Source organism: Phragmites australis, chromosome 4, assembly GCF_958298935.1.
Source record: "Phragmites australis chromosome 4, lpPhrAust1.1, whole genome shotgun sequence".
NCBI classification, from domain to species: domain Eukaryota; kingdom Viridiplantae; phylum Streptophyta; class Magnoliopsida; order Poales; family Poaceae; genus Phragmites; species Phragmites australis.
In genome coordinates, this window is record NC_084924.1 from 13,753,025 (window position 1) to 13,774,456 (window position 21,432).

Consider the following 21,432-nt stretch of genomic DNA (forward strand, 5'->3'; position numbering starts at 1 on the left):
CTGAGCTTTCAGTCGTGGCGGCGTCAGTCGATGGCGTTCGTGTAATCGCTCCTGTACCACATTCTGGTGGAGCTCAGGGGGATACCGCCTTATGCTAGACACTTGTCCATGGTGGAGCGTACTCTCAGTGCTTCATGCTCTAACCTTCGGCCTACTCTGGACATAGCTGCTAATGAGGACTTGCGTCATTTTCGTGTGGTCGCTTGGTGTGTCGACCCTGACCTTATTCCGACAGAGGTAACTCTCTTCGTACTGGAGCCCGTAGAGGAGTATGTGGAGTGGGCCATTTTTTTGTGCCCAGAGGAGATTATCCACTCCAAGCAGTTGTGCCTCCGCTGCAAGATCACCATCCACATTAAGTAATTCCATGATTGGAGTCTATCTTTGGATTCCTCAGATAGTGGCATCTCGCCAGACAACTGGGATAGCGACGGCAACAAATACCCTGGGTTCAAGCAACGCTGCTGCTCCAAGCCTTGGCTAAAGCGCACTAGATTCGAAGATTCGTCCGGGGATGGCGGTGACAATGGTGGCTGCGATGGCTCAGGTGGTGATTCTCTATACTCTCATGGTTGTGCTCGGCATGTTGCTTCCTAGCCGCTGGCGAGTTTGGGGCATGATGGTCGTACACCGGTGAGGTTGCTAGCATATTCTCTGGTGGGCCCACTTCGTTTTGGATGTTTGAATAGCGTAGAGCTTGCATTGCGCTAGACGCTGCCTCTGCCACCTGCAAATGCAAAAAGGGATGTCACTTTGTCAGCCTCACGATGGGCGTCAGTCCATGCTCCTGAAATGCTTTGCCATGCTCCTATGGCTACCACTTTGCTACCTTCGGTCACTTTTGACCCCATGGTCCTGGAATGCATGGCTCATCCCATTCGTGAGCGGTGCGCTACTTCGGTTGTTGGCTCAAGTTTGTCTTGGTTCTTTGCTACGTTGCAACCTTTGACCTTGGACCCCATGATCGATGAGGCTTTGCAGAGCCGTGCTTGCTTCAAGTTGCCAGTCTGAACTGTCGATAACATTGATACCTCTTCTCACATCCTAACCACGCCCCCATCCCCTACCCTACCACTTGGGCTGGCCCGATGTGTCACTGGGCCTGGCTTGATCCTCTGCCCAATGGGCGATGGGATTTCTTCATGCCTGATACTTTTGTCGGTTCTGGACATTGCACCAGATGGGTTGACGCTCGGTCAAGACCATTCACTAGAGGTTCCGGTGAGTATCAGCACACCATCTCCAGAGGTTCTGATGTCCCAACATGTTCTTTCTATAGAGGAGCCAATGCTTGTCAACTATGACTTACAACTCCACTCCGCCTCGATGGGGGTTCTGCTGTTGTAGCGAAAATGACCCTATTAGACCATGATTGTGATTTTAGTGATTAATTATGACATAGTAATTAGGAATAACATGTTTGTTAAGAATATATGTTAGTAGATCTCATGTATGCAATACATCAAGAAGCCACCGTAGCCGGGACAAAGTTTGATTAAAGTGGTAAAGTCCTTGGAAGATTTGTCTCATAAGATTGTTTGGTGTAGAGGAGTTTGCACTCATCGAAGCATTGTATCCAGAGACTGATAGCCTCACCAAATAGTCCAGTAAATAGGACATGAGACCACCAGAGTGTTTCAGACAAAGGGGGAGAAGGCTAAGGACCTTACCAGATAGTCCGGTGATGAAGGGTATAAAGCAATGGAGTATTTCTTGCAGAGGCGATTTCAAGTGCTGAAGAATAAAGATCAACTCATGGATAGTCTGGTAATCACAGAGATAGTTACACCAGAGAATTTCCAGGGAAAAGAAGAGAATGTTTAACTCATTGGATGGTCCGGTGTGAATAGAATAAACACTGGATGAATACACCAGAGCATTTTACACAGAGAGGCTGTAAAGGCTCGGATGGCTCAAGATAACTCACTGGAAGGTTCGATGATGGATTTGAAGGTACATCGGAGTGTCTGTTGTTCATAGAGGCATTAAGTGGAGTTCTAATGGCTAAATTCTGATGTTGTACTTACCGGATAATCCGGTGTTAGTACTACTATTCTGACCGGATCATCTGGTGTTAACGGCTTTTCTGAGCCATTGGAAAAATAGCTAGTTGGCGGGTTTGAGGCTATAAGTACCCCTCCACTCAGTCATTTAAAGATGTGGCATGCTGTTAGAGTCCAGAAAAACCCATATACACTTGAGAAGACATCCAAGACACCAAAGTACTTAAAGTGATCATCCAATGCAATTAAGCACAAGGTTAGTGAGTGATTAGTGCTTATAGGCCTAGAGAGAGTGTTGCATGGTGATTGCTGCCTAGAGAGTAGATTAAGGAGTGATCCGAGCTTGTACCGAGAGGTACGCCGGCGTCTTGGAGTCTTGGTGACTCGTCATCATCTTGGGCCTTGGTGACTCAAGCTTGTTGACCCTCTGACTTGGTGTAGAGTGGTGGTAAGACACGTTTACAGGGACACGGGGACCCTTACCTTGGTGGCTCAAGCTCCGAAGTGATCATGGTGGCAAGTGACCCGAAAGGAGACTAGTGGTGAGACCTTGCCTTGTTGGCTTGATGGCTCATCCAGCTTGAGACCTTGCCTTGGTGGTATAGTGGCTCAAGAGTCATGATCGGGTGCCAACTGGGAGCATATCCTTGGTGGAGCTCCAACGTGGACTAGGGGTGATATTCATGCTATCGATACCGCGAGATAAAAATTCTTGTGCCAAGTTTGTCTCTCTACCTTATTTACGTTTTTACATTTGTATTCTTGCAATTTACCTTGCTAGAGTGGGTTGCAATCCCTTTGAGCGGTAAAGTAGACACACTAGATAAACCTAGAGCACATTTAGATAGAATTTGAGATAGAATTATCTTACGAAGTTTTTAAAGCCATTAATTTCTAAGTGTCCTAATTCACCCCCCCTCTTAGGACGTCACCATTCTTCACAATTAGTATCAGAGCCTCGTGCTCTTGATTAGGTTTAACCGTCTTGAGTTATGACGTCCATGGTTGGGATGGATATCTATAGTGCTCTACTTTTTGATGGTACAAACTTTCTCTATTGGAAAATTCTAATATCTTGTTATTTGCAAGCCCGATGTTTAGATATTTGGAGGGTCACTGTAGAAGGGATGAGACCACGTGTCACCAACAAGGAGAGACAATTAGGTGCATTAGCAAAGAGTATTCTTTTACCATCTTTTAATGTTGATGCATTGAATCATGTTTATTCTCTCACCAATGCACATAATATTTGGACTAGTCTCATTGAAATACATGAAAACACAAATGATCTTGTTACTAAGCTTAATAACATCAAACAATTTGCCCATGAAAGTGCTAATGACATGTACTTATGTTTGAATATTCTTGTAAATGAGATGAATGTGTTAGGTTTGATGCAATTTGATGTTGATCAAGTGGTGAGAAGAATACTTCAAGCTCTTCTTTTGAAGTACAAGTTGATAGTCTCCTTCACCTATGACAACAACGACATCGAGAAGATAACTCTAAGTCAAGTGCTTGGCAAGATTAACATGAACATGGGGTTGGAAGCCTCTTCCTCATCCAACTCCAAGAACTTTTCTCTCACAAGCAAGCAAACACCATGCCTGCACATGAAGGCGAAGATGAGGAGGCAAGAGCAAAAGTCAAACTTAAGTGAAGATGATGAAGATGAACATGAAAAGAGAAATGAAGATGATGAGCAAAGCATCAAGTAATGAAGAAATGGACCCTGAAGTTGCCAACTTCAACTCTCAAGTGGAGAAAAACATCAAGAAGATTAATGCTAAGATTGATCATCGAATCTCTATGAAAGACTTGGTAAAAACTATTAATCACATCAATAAAGAGAAAAAGATCAAGAGCAAGAGGGAGACAAGGGGAAGAGCAAAAACATTTGCATGCATGGGAAGATGGGGAAGTAAAGATGAAGATTCAATCTCAAGTGATAAGAGCTTTGCCACCCACTCCTCCAACAGAAGCTCTTCCTTAAGGTCATCATCACACAAGTTGTCATCATGCAAGTCATCACACAAGTGTCTTATGGCCAAAGGTATGTATAGCGATGTAAGTGATGATGAATTTGATGAGGAATCTCCCTCCTATAATGAACTCCTTCATTTGATCAATGAGTAACAAAGGGACCTTAAGAAACAATCTAAGGAACTTAAGAAATTCAATGCCTTCAATGACATTAATGCTACCTTTGTTTCTAATTATGAGCAATTATTGAGAAAATTCAATTTACTAAACAAGGAGAATGAAGAACTTAAAGCTAAATTTGGGTGCATTAAATCTCAAACTAAGGTCCCTTTGAAGCAATCTAGCTCTATATTTAACTACAATTATAAGGTAGATGCTTCCACTTCTTATGATTATTTAATCGATTTATCTAGCTCACCCCTTTGCAATGAGAAATACATTGAGAATATTTTTGTAGAACCATCTAATGACCTCATTTCACAAGAGAATGATAAGCTTAAGCAAGAAGTGAAGAAGCTAAAGAAGAACTTGGCAAGATTAAAGGGCAAGAACCATATCCAACCTTCTCAAGATAACCATGCTACCATAGTGAAGAATCTTGCGGAGAGGTCCACCATGACATGCTTCAAATGTCATCAAGAAGGTCACTGATCCTTCCAATGCAAACAAGTCAAGAAGGAGACCAAAGAGAAGAAGAAAGCAATGAATCTCTCTAACAAGAGCTCTAACATCTACATTAAGCCCAACTACAAGATCAAGACTAAAAGCAACCACTACAAGCTCAAGAAGAAGAACAATGGTAAGGTGGTTGCACACATGACTGGAAGAAAGAATTGAGGGAGGAACCAACACATTTAGGTACCCAAGGAATTCATCATCAACATAGAGGGCCTCCAATTAGTTTAGGTTCCAAAGAATACTTGAAGCCTGAGAAGGCTATGGGGATTTGGATACTTGACTCACAAAATGAAGTAAATGTTCAAGCAAACAATCCAAGTGTATAAGATTGGGCGCTTTGATGAAGATCATCATATACCCAAATCCCTATCCAAAGATAAATAAGGCAAAGTTAATGGAACTAGATGCAAAATCTTTCAATTGTTGTAGCTCATCTGCTTTGTCTAGGATTGCATGTGCTTATTTTAATTTATTACAATGCCTAGTATAGGTTTTCATATGATAGGTTGCTTGTGTTTCTCTCTTTCTTATGAGCAACATACATGGTTTATTAGTTGAAAGTTTCTTTCATGGCACTAGTTTCACAATTGGTATCTTTTATTTGTCATAAACCAATCTATAGAGTACCATTCCCATTGTTATTAATAACAAGTGCATATGTCTCGTAAGTATTCAACAGTTGTATGCACACATTTAAGGGGAGTATATCCAATGGGTTGTAATTTTAAGACTAACATATTTTGCGAGATAAATTTTTTGTAGTCTCATGGAGAAATCAACATATCCCCAGAGGTATGCAATGCTTAAAAGCTTCAATTGGTATCATTAACAATTCATTTCTACATTTAAGCTACCTCTATGGATGATATGACTTAAACTTTCTACCTCTACTTATTGTCTAGATATGCATATAATGCTATATTCCAACAAGTGGTATTCACAAGTGGATCTTATTATATGTATGCACACATAAATGGGGAGTTTAGATTATATCGTGTGAGTTTCATGAATTATGATCCTTGTTTGTCTTTTTCAATTGATATCAATGTCTCATATCCTCACAATCGGTATATCTTTGCAATTGGTATGACTTCATTGGATCATAATTTATGAAGCTATCTCTCATGTGCTCTAACGCTTTTCCTCAAGTTCAACATATGTTTGTAGTCCTTTTTGAGATTGTTGATAGGGGAGGGGGGGGGGGGAGTTTGATAACCAAACTAAGAAGCAAGATACAAGATGTCTAGGAATTCCGAAGTTGATAAATAGGGGAGAAGAAGAAGATACAAGAAGCAACATGAGACACCTAGATATCAATGTCTCATATCCTTACAATTAGTATATCTTTTCAATTGGTATCACTTCATTGGATCATAATTTATGAAGCTCTCTCTCATGTGCTCTAATGCTTTTCCTCAACTTCAACATATGTTTGTAGCCCTTTTTGAGATTGTTGATAAAGGAGGAGAAGTTTGATGACCAAACCAAGAAGCAAGATACAAGATGTCTAGGAATTTCGAAGTTGACAAATGGGGAGAAGAAGAAGATAAAGAAGCAACATGAGACACCTAAGTTGACAAAGGGGGAGAAGTTCTTGCATTGATCGATCAATGGAGATAGTGGCAATAGGGAAAGTGGGAGCCACAACGATAGGGAGACTATATGGTAAGAACATGCATCCAAGCAATTTGATAAGGCTTTGTGCTTTTACGATTGGTATAATTTATTATTTATCACTTATTTTGGTTGTGTTGTCATCAATCACCAAAAGGGGAGATTGTAGCAAAAATGGCACTATTAGACCTTGATTGTGATTTTGGTGATTAATAACAACATAGTCATTGGTACTAACATGTTTGTCAAATATATATGTTAGTAGCTCTCATGGATGCAATACATCAAGAAGCCACCGCAGCTAAGACAAATTTAGATTAAATTGGAAAAATCACCGGAAGATTTGCCTCACCAGATGGTTCAGTGTAGAGGTTTCCACACATCGGAGCATTGTGTCCAAAGACTGATAGCCTCACTAGATAGTCTGGTGAATAGGATATGAGACCACCAGAGTGTTTCTGACAAAGGGGATGTAGCGAAAATGGCACTAATAGGCCATGATTGTGATTTTGGTGATTAAAGACAGCATAGTCATTGGGACTAATATGCTTGTTAAGAATATATGTTAGTAGGTCTCATGGCTGCAATACATCAAGAAGCGACCGCAGCTGGGACAACGTTTGATTAAATTGGAAAAAAGTCCCAGAGAAATTGTTCTCACCAGAAGGTCCGGCGCTAGAATAATTGCACTCACTGGAGCATTATGTCCAGAGGCCGTTTGCCTCACCGGATGATCCAGTGATAAAGAGTGTACACACCAGAGCAATTCTGTCAGAAGGAGTCAGGGTGGATTGCACTCATCGGAAGGTCCGGCGATCAGAAGAGATATACACCAGACTATTTAACAGAAGCTTGGTATTTTCGGAGGAAATGGATTATAAGTCACCAGATAATCCTGTGATGAGATGGATATCACACCGGAGCATTTTGTGACTTGTGTCATGGTGCAAAAGACTATAACTCATCAGATAGTCCTGTGATGAAAACAGTGCACACCGAAGGCTTCACCGGAGCATTTAACAGAGTGTGTGGAAAACTCAGGAAAAAAAAGTTCTACACACCAGAATATCCGGTGATGAAGACAGTGCACACCAGAGTATTTTGTGCAGAGAAGAAGTTTGGCGCGGTCAGGCCCAAGTGCACTCATCGAATAGTCCGTTGATGGATTAAAGATTACACCGGACAATCCGTTGTTTAGAAGAACTCTGAGTGGAGTTCCAACGGCTAGTTTCTGACAATGTACACACCGGATGGTCCGATGCTTGTACCTTTGTTAACGCTAGATCATCCAGTGTTCACAGAATATTTGAGCCGTTGGAATAACAGCTAGTCCGTGGGGTTGAGACTATAAATACCCCTCCACACATTCATTTGGAGAAGCTGGAGTCTAGATAAACCCTTGTACATCTAAGTGATTAGTGCTTATATGCCTAGACAGAATAGTTGCTAGATGCTGCAACCTAGAGCGCGGATCAAGGAGTGATCCAAACATGTACCAAGTGGTATGCCGGCACCTTGGAGTCTTTGTGACTCGCCGGTAACTTGTTGACCCTCCGAGTTGGTGTGGAGGGGCAACAAGAGGATTGTGCGGGGACACGGAGGCCCTTGTCTTCGTGACTAAAGCTCCGAAGTGAAGACGGGTACAAGTGACCGGAAGAAAGGTTAGTGGTGAGACCTCACCTTGGTGACTTGATGGCTGATCATGCTTGAGGCCTTATCTTGTTGACTTGGTATCTCAAGAGCCGTGACCGGAAGAGACTTAGCTACCGAGAGCATATCCTCTGTGGAGCTCCAACGTGGACTAGGGGTGGCTTGTGTGCCACCGATACCATAGGATAAAAATCCTTCATGCTGAGTTTGTCTCTCTACCTCATTTACATTTCTGCATTTACTTACTTGCAATTTACCTTGCAATTCTCTTAAGCGGTAGAGTAGACACACTAGATAAGCCTTGAGCATATTTAGATAAAAATTGAGATAGACTTATCTTGTGAAAGTTTTGGAGCCAATAATTTTATGTGTCCTAATTCACCCCGCCCCCCTCTTAGGACGTCCTCGATCCCCTTCAGGAGAGAAGGCTGAGAACCTCACCAGATAGTCCGGTGATGAAGGTTATAAAGCACCAAAGTATTTCTTGTAGAGGCGATTTTAAGTGCTGAAGAATGAAGATCAACTCACTGGATAGTCCGGTGATCACAGAGATAGTTGCATCGGAGCATTTTCAGGGAAAAGAAGAGAAGGTTTAACTCAACGAATGGTCCAGTGTGAATAGAATGAACACTGTATGAATACACTGGAACATTTTACATAGAGAGGCTGCAAAGGCTCTGATGGCTCAAGATAATTCACCGAAAGGTCTCTGATGGATTTGAAGGTACACCGAAGAATTTGGTGTTCATAGAGGCATTAAGTGGAGTTTCAATGGCTAGTTTCTGATGTTGTACTCACCGGATAATCCGGTGTTAGTACTACTGTTCTCACCGGATAATCCAGTGTTAGTACTACTGTTCTCACCTGATCATCCGGTGTTAACAGCTTTTCTAAGCTATTAGGAAAATGGCTAGTTGGCGAGTTTGAGGCTATAAATACCTCTCTACTCAGTCATTTGAAGGTGTGGCATGCTGCTGGAGTCCAGAGAAACCCATATACATTTGAGAAGATATCCAAGCCACCAAAAGTGCTTAAAGTGATCATCCAAAGTAATTAAGCACAAGGTTAGTGAGTGATTAGTGCTTATAGGCCTAGAGAGAGTGTTGCAATGTGATTGCTACCTAGAGAGTAGATCAAGGAGTGATTCGAGCTTGTATCGAGAGGTACGTCAGCGCCTTGGAGTCTTGGTGACTCATCGGCATCTTGCGCCTTGGTGGCTCAAGCTTGCTGACCCTCCGACTTGGTGTGGAGAGGCGGCAAGACACGTGTATGGGGATACAAAGACCCTTGCCTTGGTGGCTCGAGATCCAAAGTGATCACGGTGGCAAGTGATCGAAAGAGAGGCTAGTGGTGAGACCTTGTCTTACGGGCTTGGTTGCTCATTTAGGTTGAGGCCTTGTCTTGGTGGCTTGATGGCTCAAGAGTCATGACTGGGTTGCTAACCAGGAGTATATCCTTGGTGGAGCTCCAATATGGACTTGGGATGGCATTCATGCCATTGATAGCACGGGATAAAGATCTCTTGTGTCGAGTTTGCTCTCTCTACCTTATTTACGTTTCCGTATTTACATTATTACAATTTACCTTCCTAGATATGTTGCAAATCTCTTTTGAATGATAGAGTAGACACACTAGATAAACTTAGAGCACATTTAGATCGAAATTAATAGGTTTATCTTATAAAGTTTTTAGAGCCAAGTAGGTTTTAAATGTCCTAATTCACCCCCACCCGCCTTCTTAGGACGCCACCGATCCTTCTATAAGTGGTATCAGAGCCTCATGCTCTTGATTAGGTTTAACCGTCTAGAGTTGTCACATCCAGAGTTGGGATGGATATCTATAGTGCTCTACTTTTCGATGGCACAAACTTCCTCTGTTAAAAAATTCTAATATCTTGTTATTTGCAAGCCTGATGTTTAGATGTTTGGAGGGTCAACGAAGAAGGGTTGTGATGTCGCATCACCAAATGAGAGGCAATTAGATGCATTGGCAAAGTATTATTTTATCATATTTAAAATGTTGATACATTTAATCGTATTTACTCTCTCACCAATGCACATGATATTTGGACTAATCTCATTGAAATTCATAATGGCACAAAGAATGTGCACAATGAGAAATATCATATACTAATTACTAAACTTAATGACACCAAATAACTACCTCATGAAAATGCTAATAACATGTACTCACATTTGAATATTCTTGTTAATGAGATCAATAAGTTAGGTTTGACGCAAATTGATGATGATCAAGTTGTGAGAAGAATACTTCAAGCTCTTTTTCTGAAGTACAAGTTGATAGTCTCCATCATATACGACAACAATGACATCAAGATGATGACTCCAAGTCAAGTGTTCGGCAAGATCACTGCCCATGAGATGACCATGAACATGGGGATAGACGCTTCTTTCTCATCCGAAGCCAAGAACCTTGCTTTCACAAGCAAGCAAGCACCATGCCAACAGATGAAGGCAATTAAGCACAAGATTAGTAAGTGATTAGTGCTTGTAGGCCTAGAGTGAGTTCTGGCTAGGTGCTATAGCTTGAACAAGAGATCAAGGAGTGATCCTAGCTTGTACTAAGTGGCACGTTAGCGCCTTGAAGTCTTAGTGACTTATTGACATCTTGGGTCTTGGTGGCTCAAGCTTGTTGACCCTTCGACTTGGTATGGACCAGTGGCAAGACACGTATACGGTGGATCAAGCTCTGAAGTGATTACGACGGCAAGTGACTGAAAGAGCCATGATCGAAAGAGACTTGGCGACCGAGAGAATATCTTTTGTGGAGCTACAACGTGGATTATGGGTGGCATTCATGCCATCGATGCCATTGGATAAAAATCCTTTGTGCTGAGTCTGTCTCTCTACCTTATTTACATTTCCGCATTTATATACTTGCAATTTATCTTGCTAAAGTAGGTTGCAATCCTCTTGAGTGGTAGAGTAGACACACTAGATAAACCTGGAGTATATTTAGATAAAATTGGAGATAAGTTTATCTTGTGAAGTTTTTAGAGCCATTAGTTTCTAAGTGTCCTAATTTACCCCCCCCCTCTTAGGACATCACCGTTCCTCACAGCCGTCGCCTCTACCTTTCCAGGTTGCTGCTCTCGATCCGGCAGCCGGTGTTGTGATGGTTGATTTCATCGGTGCGGTGCGTGCTCAACCTCCTCAACCCATGCTTGCTACACTACCTCCGCAGTGGCGCCCATGTTAAAACGCTCGACAGGACGATGGCGCTGTGTCACTCCCTCAACGTAGCAAGCGGGTGACCGCGCAGAGGTCGCGTGTGTCCAACCCAATCACCCAAGCACAGAATGTGCTAATGCGAAGTTTGATGTGCCTTTGTTAGCTTCTCACCAAGCGGCGATCTGAGAGCTCTTCCCTAATGGCACGTCAGAAGGTGCAATGGGGCCTTTGGTGCTAGAGGGTGCAGCCTGAGGACTGTGGTCTTCACGGTAGTAGGTCGCTGTTGGTTCCATGAATTGTTAAAACATTCTTATGTGGAACGTCCAGGGCCTCAATGCTCGGGCGCGTCATGATGCGGTTCGTGAAACCGTTGATCATGAGCATGTCTCTCTGCTCTGCTTACAGGAGACAAAGCTAATTGTATTTGATGATGTGATCATGTTGGGAATGCTAAGTACTGCCTTTGATTATTATTTTTTTGCCAGCTGCAAATACTCGGGGTGTGATCCTCATTGCGTAGCGCACTAATATCTAGGCAGTGTTGCATATCACTATCAAGGTTCACTCGCTTACTGTCAAAGTGTACTTGGTGGGAGGGTCATCTTGGTGGCTCACTTCGGTATACAGACCTCACAGGGAGCATGAGAAGGTCGCTTTTCTACAAGAACTGTGGGATTTGACGCAAGATTGCATTAGTCCATGGATGCTTTATGGTGACTTCAACATGATCTATAGGGTCAAAGACAAAAGCAATAGCGCACTGCATAGTTGCTCGATGGGTTGCTTTCGGCGTTTCCTCGATGATTTGGATCTCAAAGAGCTCCACCTCCATGGTCAGCTATATACGTGGAGCAACGAGCATGCTCACCCAACTCTTGAGTGCATTGATCGTGTTTTTGTCACTCTTGACTGGGAGGGCGACTTCCTTGATCACTGGCTGCACAGTCTCTCCACGGACTATTCAGATCATGCCCCAATCTTGTTGCATACAAACATGAATTCCACTTTGAAGAATTGTTTTCTGTTCGAGTCCATCTGGCTATGGTACCCTGGGTACTTGGATACAATTCATGATGCGTGGCGTTGCTCGCTTGATAACGCCGACGTGTTCCTCACTTTGGATTACAAGTTGCGCTACACTGCTAAGGCCCTCAAACGGTGGAGTCAGAAATTCATCAGCAGTGTATGTTTGCAGTTGGTTGTCACCAAAGAAGTTGGCTACCACTTGGACCTTGCTATGGACAGACACCTACTCTCAATTGAGGAACATGAGCTATGGAAGGACCTTAAATGTAAATGCATGGGCCTGGCTACCTTGGCGCGTACCATAGCGCGTCAATGATCCCGTATTCAGTTTCTGGTGGAGGGCGACACCAATATGAGGTTCTTCCACCTACAGGCCTGTCACCCCAGACGAAAGAACTACATTGAGTCCTTGCAGGTTGAGGCTGACAGTTGTGAATGAGGAAGAAAAGGCAGACACAGTATTTAGCTTCTTCAACAAAGTTCTTAGCACACATGAGCCGAGATCGCTGGCGCTCAACTTCAATTCTCTGGCCATTCCGTCTCTAGACCTTGTCAATCTTGATGTTTGCTTTTCTGAGGAAGAAATTTGGAAGAGTGTTTAGGATATTCTGGCAAAGAACGCTCCAGGACTAGATGGGTTTACGGGCATGTTCTACAAGATGGCTTGGGAAGTGATTAAGCCAGACATCATTCAGGCATTCAATGCGCTGTGGTCGCTTGATAGTAGGAATTTCAACCTTATCAATGAATCCCTCATGATTTTGCTACGGAAGAAGAGGGAGCCCCAAGGAATCCAGGATTATTGACCAATCAGCCTAATACACAGCTTCAACAAATTGTTCACCAAGACGCTTGCTTTGCATCTCGTGCCGAGGTTGCCTCATCTTGCGCAGGCAAATCAGTCCATGTTCATCAAGGGCCGCCAAATTCACGACAATTTTAGAGTTGTGCATCTGGACACCAGGCTATTGCACCAGAAAAAGCGGCCATGCCTATTTCTATGTGTGGACATTGTGAGAGCTTTCTACACCGTGTCTTGGATCTTCCTCTTTGACGTGCTACGACACCTTGGCTTCTCACATCGACTGCTATCTTGCTATCCACTGCAAGCACTAAGGTTCTTCTCAATGGTCGTGTTGGGCGACGAATTTGCCACGCCTGTGGACTCTACCAAGGTGATCCACTTTCACCCCTTTTGTTTGTGCTCATCATGGAAGCACTCAATGCTCTGATCTAAAAGGTTGATAGACTACTGCTGCTCAGTGATCTCGGTGCGCCGGAGATCAGGAACAGAGCCTCGCTCTACGCAGATGACTTGGTGATCTTCATCTCATCATGTGAGCAAGATTTGGTGCTGATAAGAACCATCCTTGATACGTTTGCTGCTACTTCGGGACTCTACACTCAAATGTTAGGTGTCGCCGATTCAGTGCAAAAATGATGAATTGGTGATCGTTACACAATTTTTCCTCTATCAGGTTACCAATTTCCTGGTGAAGTACCTTGAAGTCCCCTTGTCGTTGAGGAAGCTACGCAAATGCGAGGTTCAACCGCTCGTTGATGTCGTGGCTGACAGGCTACTGACACAGAAAGTGAGCCTACTCACCACTGTCGGTCGGGTCCTCACCAAATCTACTCTCACAGCCATCCCAACCTTCATGTCCATTGCTTCCTGCTTGCTACCTTGGGTGCTGCAAGCAATCGACAAGCTTCGTCGCGCTTTACTCTGGCGCGGCATTGACACAGTGATAGGTGGCCACTACCTAGTGACATGGCCGTGCATCTGCCATCCGTTCTCGCTTGGCAGATTAGGGGTGCTCAATCTCTCTTACCTCAGGTTTGCACTTCGACTCCACTGGGAGTGGCTACACCAAGTTGGCGAGTTGCGTACTTGGGTCTCCTTGCCAACGAGAGCCGAGCGCATCATCCGCTCAATGTTCGACTCCTCCTTCATGGTTGAGATCAGGAATGGCTCCAAGACCTTATTTTGGACTAACAAATAGCTGGCTGGTGACTCAATCAAGCGTATGGTGCCGTATTTGTTCCAGGCGGTGGGCAAGCGCACCTCGAGCTCGCGTTCAATAGCAGAGGCCTTGTGTAACCGACGCTGAGTTTGTGACATAATGGACTCCCCATAGTTCCAGTTTTGGCTGAGTTTCTTCATGTTTGGGATACAGTCGAGCAGGTCATTCTTTCAAATGGTCTAGACAAGTATGTTTGGCAATGAAGCTCCAACCAGCAATACTCGTCCTCGTTGGCATATAGGGCCTTCTTCCATGGACAGATGGAGCTACCTGGAGTGAAACAGTTATGGAAGACGAATGCACTAGCAAAATGCAAGTTTCTCTTCTGGTTGGCTCTCTATGGTAGTTGCTGGACGAATGACCAACTACAAAGACACAACCTCAGAAATGGTGGCTATTGCTCCCTGTGTTGTCAAGCTAGTGAAACCATCCAACACCTACTCCTCGGCTGTGTCTATAGCTGTGAGGTCTGGTTCCATCTTTTGAGGCTGGTTGGGCTCCATCATTTTATTCTACGGGCAGACATGGAACTGGTTGACTGGTGGCTTTCCACACGCAAGCAGCTCCCGAAGGACATTATGCGTGGATTCGACTCCTTATTCATTCTAGGAAGTTGGTTTCTCTCGAATGAGATGAACCACAGAGTGTTCAATCGTTCAGTTACCTTGGCAAGAGATTTGAGTAGGGCTATCATGGTGGAAGCACGCTACTGGGTGATGGTCGGCAACAGAAGGCTGCTAGAGCTCCTGCTGCCGCCTTAGACCTCTAGATCAAGCCGTTGAGCTCATTTGCTCTTCTTCTCACTTGGCTTCTCTTCCGTAGGTTGTGCTTGTTGAACCGTGTAATCCCCTTTGTTGTTTTCAAACACACCAATTCGACTTGGTGCGGTGGATATGTCTCTTGTATTTCTTTCTTTCCTCTCAATAAAACAACATGCTCAGGTGCGTTCTCGTAAAAAAACAAATGAAACACAAAGCAACGTTAATTACATGGCAATAAAACATATACAAGACACAAAGTAATCCCCAGAAAATGAAGAAACAAACGAGCGTTGCCTGAACAACAACTAGCAAGGTGTCCTACGCTAATAGCGTGGCTAGTATCGCTGTAATATTTTGTTACAATAATCTTTAGTTAAAAATTTTAGTTTTTAATGAGGTTAGTGTTATTTAGTTACAAAACACATAAAATTAGGGAAAAAATTATGTTAGTGGAAAATAAAATTATTTATGCTCCAAACTTGTACTCAAATCATATACACGCATTGGTTCGATTCGTATACGTTTTAATCAACTGTCAAAATTATACATCAGGTGTAGACAACCCAACCAAAATCAGAATATATTTGCCTTGCCTGCTGCCTACTTAATGTGACATCCTTAAGCTACACAATGTTTCTTAATCTATCATCTTAGTAAGAATTTTGAAAAAAAAATATTATTTTTTATTATGAATTTTAGCTATTAGTTAATTGTATTTTACATGCACACTTTATTTAGGTATTTGATTTTTATAATAATTTATTTTTATAAGACTATATGTGATATGGATCTTTATTTTTTTCTATTCTAACCCCAATTTTAATTATTATTAATTTTATTTTACTTGAACTATTTATTTAGATATATTGCTTCCCAAACCGTATGAAAATTGAACTGCTAATTTTTCATTATTTTTAATTCCAAATTTATGTATTTATTAATCATATTTGATATGTACTCTTTGATTTTCAAATTTAGCTATTTATTAATTGTATTTGATATAGGCTTTTTGGTTTAATCTAGACCGTTAGATATTCATAACAATAAGTGGTCTAGATTCTTTTTTTTTTTTGATTAACGTGGTAATTTTATGACCATGAAAATGAACCGTGGTGACTCCTTTATTATCTCAAATAATAATATAATAGATGACAACATGACCATAGCAATAAGTTCTAGTACACACAAATCGTACATACACAAAGTAACACACAGGCTAATACATGCATATACTTAGGTATGTATAGGAACCCGATTGGTAGGATAAACCGAAGTCCGAAGCAATCGATCATGCATGTTCCTCGTCGTACTCCTCCGCGGTGGCGTCCTGGTACTGCTGGTACTCGGCGACAAGGTCGTTCATGTTGCTCTCGGCCTCGGTGAACTCCATCTCGTCCATGCCCTCGCTGGTGTACCAGTGGAGGAAGGCCTTGCGCCGGAACATGGCCGTGAACTGCTCGCTGACCCGGCGGAACATCTCCTGGATGAACGTGGAGAGTTGCCGACGAAGGCGGACGCCATCGCGAGCCCCACGGGCGGGATGTCGCAGACGCTGGACTTGACGTTGTTGGGGATCCACTCCACGAAGTAGGACGAGTTCTTGTTCTGCACGTTGATCATCTGCTCGTCCACCTCCTGGTGCTCATTGTGCCCCGGAACATGGCCGACGCCGTCAGGTACCGCCCGTGCCGCGGGTCGGCGGCGCACATCATGTTCTTGGCGTCCCACATCTGCTGCGTCAACTCCGGCACCGTCAGCGCGCGGTACTGCTGCGTCCCGCGGGACGTCAGCGGCGCGAACCCGACCATGAAGAAGTGCAGACGCGGGAACGGTATCAGGTTCACCGCCAGCTTCCGGAGGTCCGATCCGAGTTCAGCTGCCCCGGGAACCGCAGGCAGCACGTCACGCCGCTCATCGTCGCCGAGATCAGATGGTTCAGGTCACCAACTGCACATTCATTGATGGATTAGTTGATTAATTGGCGACCGTTTGTGCATTGACAACATTGCAATATTCTCCCTCTATTTATGAATGTAGGCCATTTTGGATATCGTAATAGTCTATTTTGACCACTACTCACTCTGGTGATAAATACATATCATTTTGTAAAAGGTTCGATGAAGTTTTTAAAATTTTGACTAATAATAGCTTTCAAAATATTTAGTTTAAAAACCTTAAAATCATATGTATAGATTTGTCTTTAAAAAATATTTCATAATATCACAAATCTAATAAATTTTAGAAATATATTTTAATATAAAATAATTATCAAAGCTATATATTAAAGACCTTGTATTACTCAAAACGACATGTATTTATGATCGAGTATCTTTTATATAAAAATGGTTGTTAAAAATATAAATTATTATATTACAAAAATATTTTTATGAAAAATCAAATAATATTATTTTCACTTAAGCAATGCTAGAAAGGTTTGAATGCACGCTTTTTGTATGAATTAAACGGAGGTGATATAATCATAATGTGCAACAAGAATGCGTATGATCGAGATGCACTTACACGAAGGGCTGGTGAGCTTGAGGGTACGGAAGCATATGTCATAGAGGGCCTCGTTGTCCAGGACCATGCACTCGTCAGCGTTCTCCACGAGCTGGTGCACGGACAACGTCGCGTTGTAGGGCTCCACGACGGTGTCGGAGACCTTGGGCGACGGGAACACGGAGAAGGTGAGCATCATGCGGTCCGGGTACTCCTCCCGGATCTTGGAGATGAGCAATGTGCCCATGCCGGAACCTGTGACGCCGCCCAAAGAGTGGCATACTTGGAATCCTGACAGAAATGCGAGCAATGTTCACGCAAAGGGCCATGATGTATGTTGCAGAGAATCATATGGTTGTTAGTGTCATTTTAAGACATGCAGTGATCCAATTGTTCTCCACATATGGTGAGAAACAATGGACCAACAAATTTATGTACTTAGGGAGGGAGGAGGGGGCATGTGCCTCCGCTCAACTCTATGTCGGTCCGCCCCATGTAGAAACATGGGTAATTGAGTAGTTGCAGAGATTTAGGCTAAGCTTGTTGTTGAGTGGGTAGTGAGAAAAAGTTAAAATTTGTTTTGGTTTATTTGGGATGAGTGATTGATATTGTCATTTATTTGGTTTGATGATCTTTGGTTTTGCATGAGCTGATGTGATTTGAATTGATCTAGGATTTTATTTGAGCATATTGATTATAGATTAGTTGGAATTGGAGTTGCAGATATGTGTTTGCTTGTCTCATGGTGTGCAGGTGATGGATGCAATTTGGCGGTCGACCATGGGATGATCGGGGCCGAGCGGAGTGTTTGGTGCCAAACGATCAAGGAAGCCGGGTGGAGTTAAAGGTGATCCTAGCTGAACACATGGAGCTAAAGCAAAGTATTGAAGGCGGATGCAGATAACGCGTTGACAAAGTCAAGCGAAGGGGATACCGGTGCAAGTGATAAGACAGCCCGAGGGATCGGGAGAGGAAGAGACTTGCTGGTGATCATGATTGCATGACGGAGTACACGCGTCGACATCAAAACACTTGCTTAAGGTGTAAGCAAGGCGGTTAGTCACGCTTTGAGAAGTGTGCAGGCGGTTTCACGATTTGACCTCAAAACCGTGAGAAGGACTGGAGGAGTACATGGCACCATTGTGAAGCTTGCGTCGAGGCGAAGCTAAGTCGTGAAAGCGTCGCGACTGTCCAATAAATGAAGAAAAAATAGACTAAAATACCCTCGGTGGTAGGTAGAAGTGTACTACAAGAGAGGAGTATTTTTGAGAAAGCTAGAAAACTTAGGGGTCAAATTTTTCAGATCTATAAATAGAGAGGTAGGGCTATAGGAGAGTTTGAACCAACCACTTGAGCCCCTTGTGCCACCTATTTGAGAGCCTTAGAGCTAGGATTTTAGATGAGAGAAGGATGAGTGCTTAGCCTATGTAATATGTGAGAGTTTTGAGAGATAAATCTTTATAATCCGCCTAAAATAGAGCTGACATCTTTGAGTAATGAAGTTTATATTTTTTTGCATATGTTTGAATTCCCCTCGTTTTAGTTTCCCTCTATTGATTCTCTTGCAAGTTTGTAAATTTTTTATTTTCAGTTTTGATTTTCGTTTTTGTTCTTGAGCTGAAATTTCAGCACCTTATGAGGTCATTCTTCTTATTGCTAGAGGGAACGGCTCTCCTCTTCCAGAGTGACTGTTATGCATCTGTCGATCTATCTGGTTCTTTCCCATCGGTTATGCATGGACCAGGTGTATGTACAATTTCGCTGGTATTGCAGCTTCGGTCCAAGGTTAGTTATGTTTGGTTTCGTTGGTTCTGTTACTGTTGTAAAAGAAAAAAAAATGGTAGAGTGAAATATTTTTGTATTGGGCAAAATAAATTGAAGAAAGAAACATGTTAGGGTCCAAGTTCCGGTTGTAGAGGGAGGGTGGGTGATGGCGAAGACATGACAGATAGAGGAGGGTGGCAGGTGGCAAAGGTGTTGGTGATATGCCTTAAACACGATTGCATATGTAGATTGTATCTACGAATGGGATTTAATATGATTAAATGTCTATTAGGGTTTAGAGTCATGATGGGCTTTAATGCGATTAAAGGTCTATTAGCGTACTCTATATAAGAGAAGGCAGGAGTCATGGGCGCACAAGTTTTCATCAACCAAAAATCTTGGCTGCCACATCTTCCCGAACTCCCTGCGAAACTCTAGTCGAATGCGCGGTGCTAGCACACCGGTCCATTCCTATATGTGTGGATACTGTAGAGACATTGTTAATATTGCGGTGATGATCTCCTTGACGTGAAGATTGCTGTGCTGGTCATGCTCTGTGGTTGAGGAGCACAACGCAACTGCTTGGGGGTGGTTGAGTGCAAGTACCTGGTCAACGAGGTGGTCGACAAGATCGACTATATCCTCTTCCTAATCGAGGACGTGGTCGATGCTTCCTCTTCGTGGTCACGTATCGTGACAACGCTGCTCGGAGCCGGTCGAGGACGTGATGTACCTGTTAGAGTATATTTGGGATATCTTTATATTATGTAGCTAGTATTTGTAATCCCGTACCGTCGTAAGAATCAGGAAGGTATCTTGCACCCTAAGCCATATGTACTCTATATATTCTGCCCTCAAGGCTTAATGTAATATACACAATTCCACCAATTTTATTCTTCTCGTCTCATGCTATTCACCTAGGGCAGCGCCACCCGTACCTAGGGTTCGCGCTGCTGATTGTGTTGATCGGCCACCTTAGAGAGCCTTTTTTCGATCTCTTGATCGGGTTTTTCTCTCTCACCGGTCGTTGCCAGCTTTTCTCTTTAGTTTTTCTGATCTAAGATTGGTTTCCATTGCCCACCGCTTGTCGATCTCACGCGCCTACATCGGCCATGCACCTCCCTCAACCACGGCCGTCCTCGACCTCTGACCTGGCCACATCGCTTGACCACTGCTGCCCTCGACTAGCATCCTCGACCACGACCAACCTCAACCTCCGACTCCAACCACATTGCTTGACCACAGCTGCCCTCAACCTATCATTCGCGCCATCGAGCCATCAAACCACTGAGTGCCTACGCTCGTGGCCACATCGTCATTGCCTCCCAGCACCACCCTTCTGGTGTGGTCACCGGGGTCACCGTCTGCTCGTCCTCACCATCGCCGCTAGTGCCAATCCGACTCAGCACCAATCTACCGTAACTGTAGCCCACCATCGCCACCACTGCATCCTGGTCGAGGCCGCCGCCATCACCGCAATCGAGTCATTGGCTACATCACGCTGATTTTGTGTACTGATGCGCCCGTGTTGGTGTTCTGGGCTTGCACCCCTCTCCACGGCAACATCCACGGCTACTCACCTCGCTCTCGACTACCTCAACTTTGGCACAAAGGGCTACCATCGTCATGAGCAATCATCGATTTCTCTAGTCACAACACCTGCATCGCTTTGTTTCAACTGCGAGGGGATGTCATTAGTCTTCCTCTCTAGTCTTATCATCTGCGATGCTCCCGCTGTGACTGCAGGGGATGTTAGAGTATATTTGGGATATCTCTATATTTGGTAGCTAGGATTTGTAATCTCGTACTGCCATATGTATCAAGGAGGTATCTAGTCCCCTAAGCCATCTGTACTTTATATATTCTGCCCTCGAGGCTTAATGCAATATACACAATTCCACCAATTCTATTCTTCTCACAGTACCTACTCAGAGCTAGTCTAGGATGCGGTGCATGTGGTCGAAGCTAGTCGAGGACGCGAATGACGTTGAATCAGATTACTCCAACTCTTCTTCCACTGCGTTGTACGTCTAGTGGTAATGATCTATGATCCCCTACTCGCATGGTTCCTTGGTTGAACACGGTAGAGAAAAGGTATTTTATGCTAGCATAGCCTATCCGTTACCCAATAAAAGGTACTTATTTGAGTTCATGCAAGTGGTGGGTGGTGGTGTATCGGCGGAGAAAAGCCTCCTGAGACTGGAAAGAAGGATCACCAACAATGGGGTGTTGAGAGGCA

At 43.5% G+C, this 21,432-nt stretch overlaps 1 pseudogene; it reads right to left on the minus strand.

Moving 5' to 3' along the window:
* Window positions 1–16,218: 16,218 nt before the first annotated feature.
* Window positions 16,219–17,691, minus strand: LOC133914612 (tubulin beta-3 chain-like; annotated as a pseudogene).
* Window positions 17,692–21,432: the final 3,741 nt, after the last annotated feature.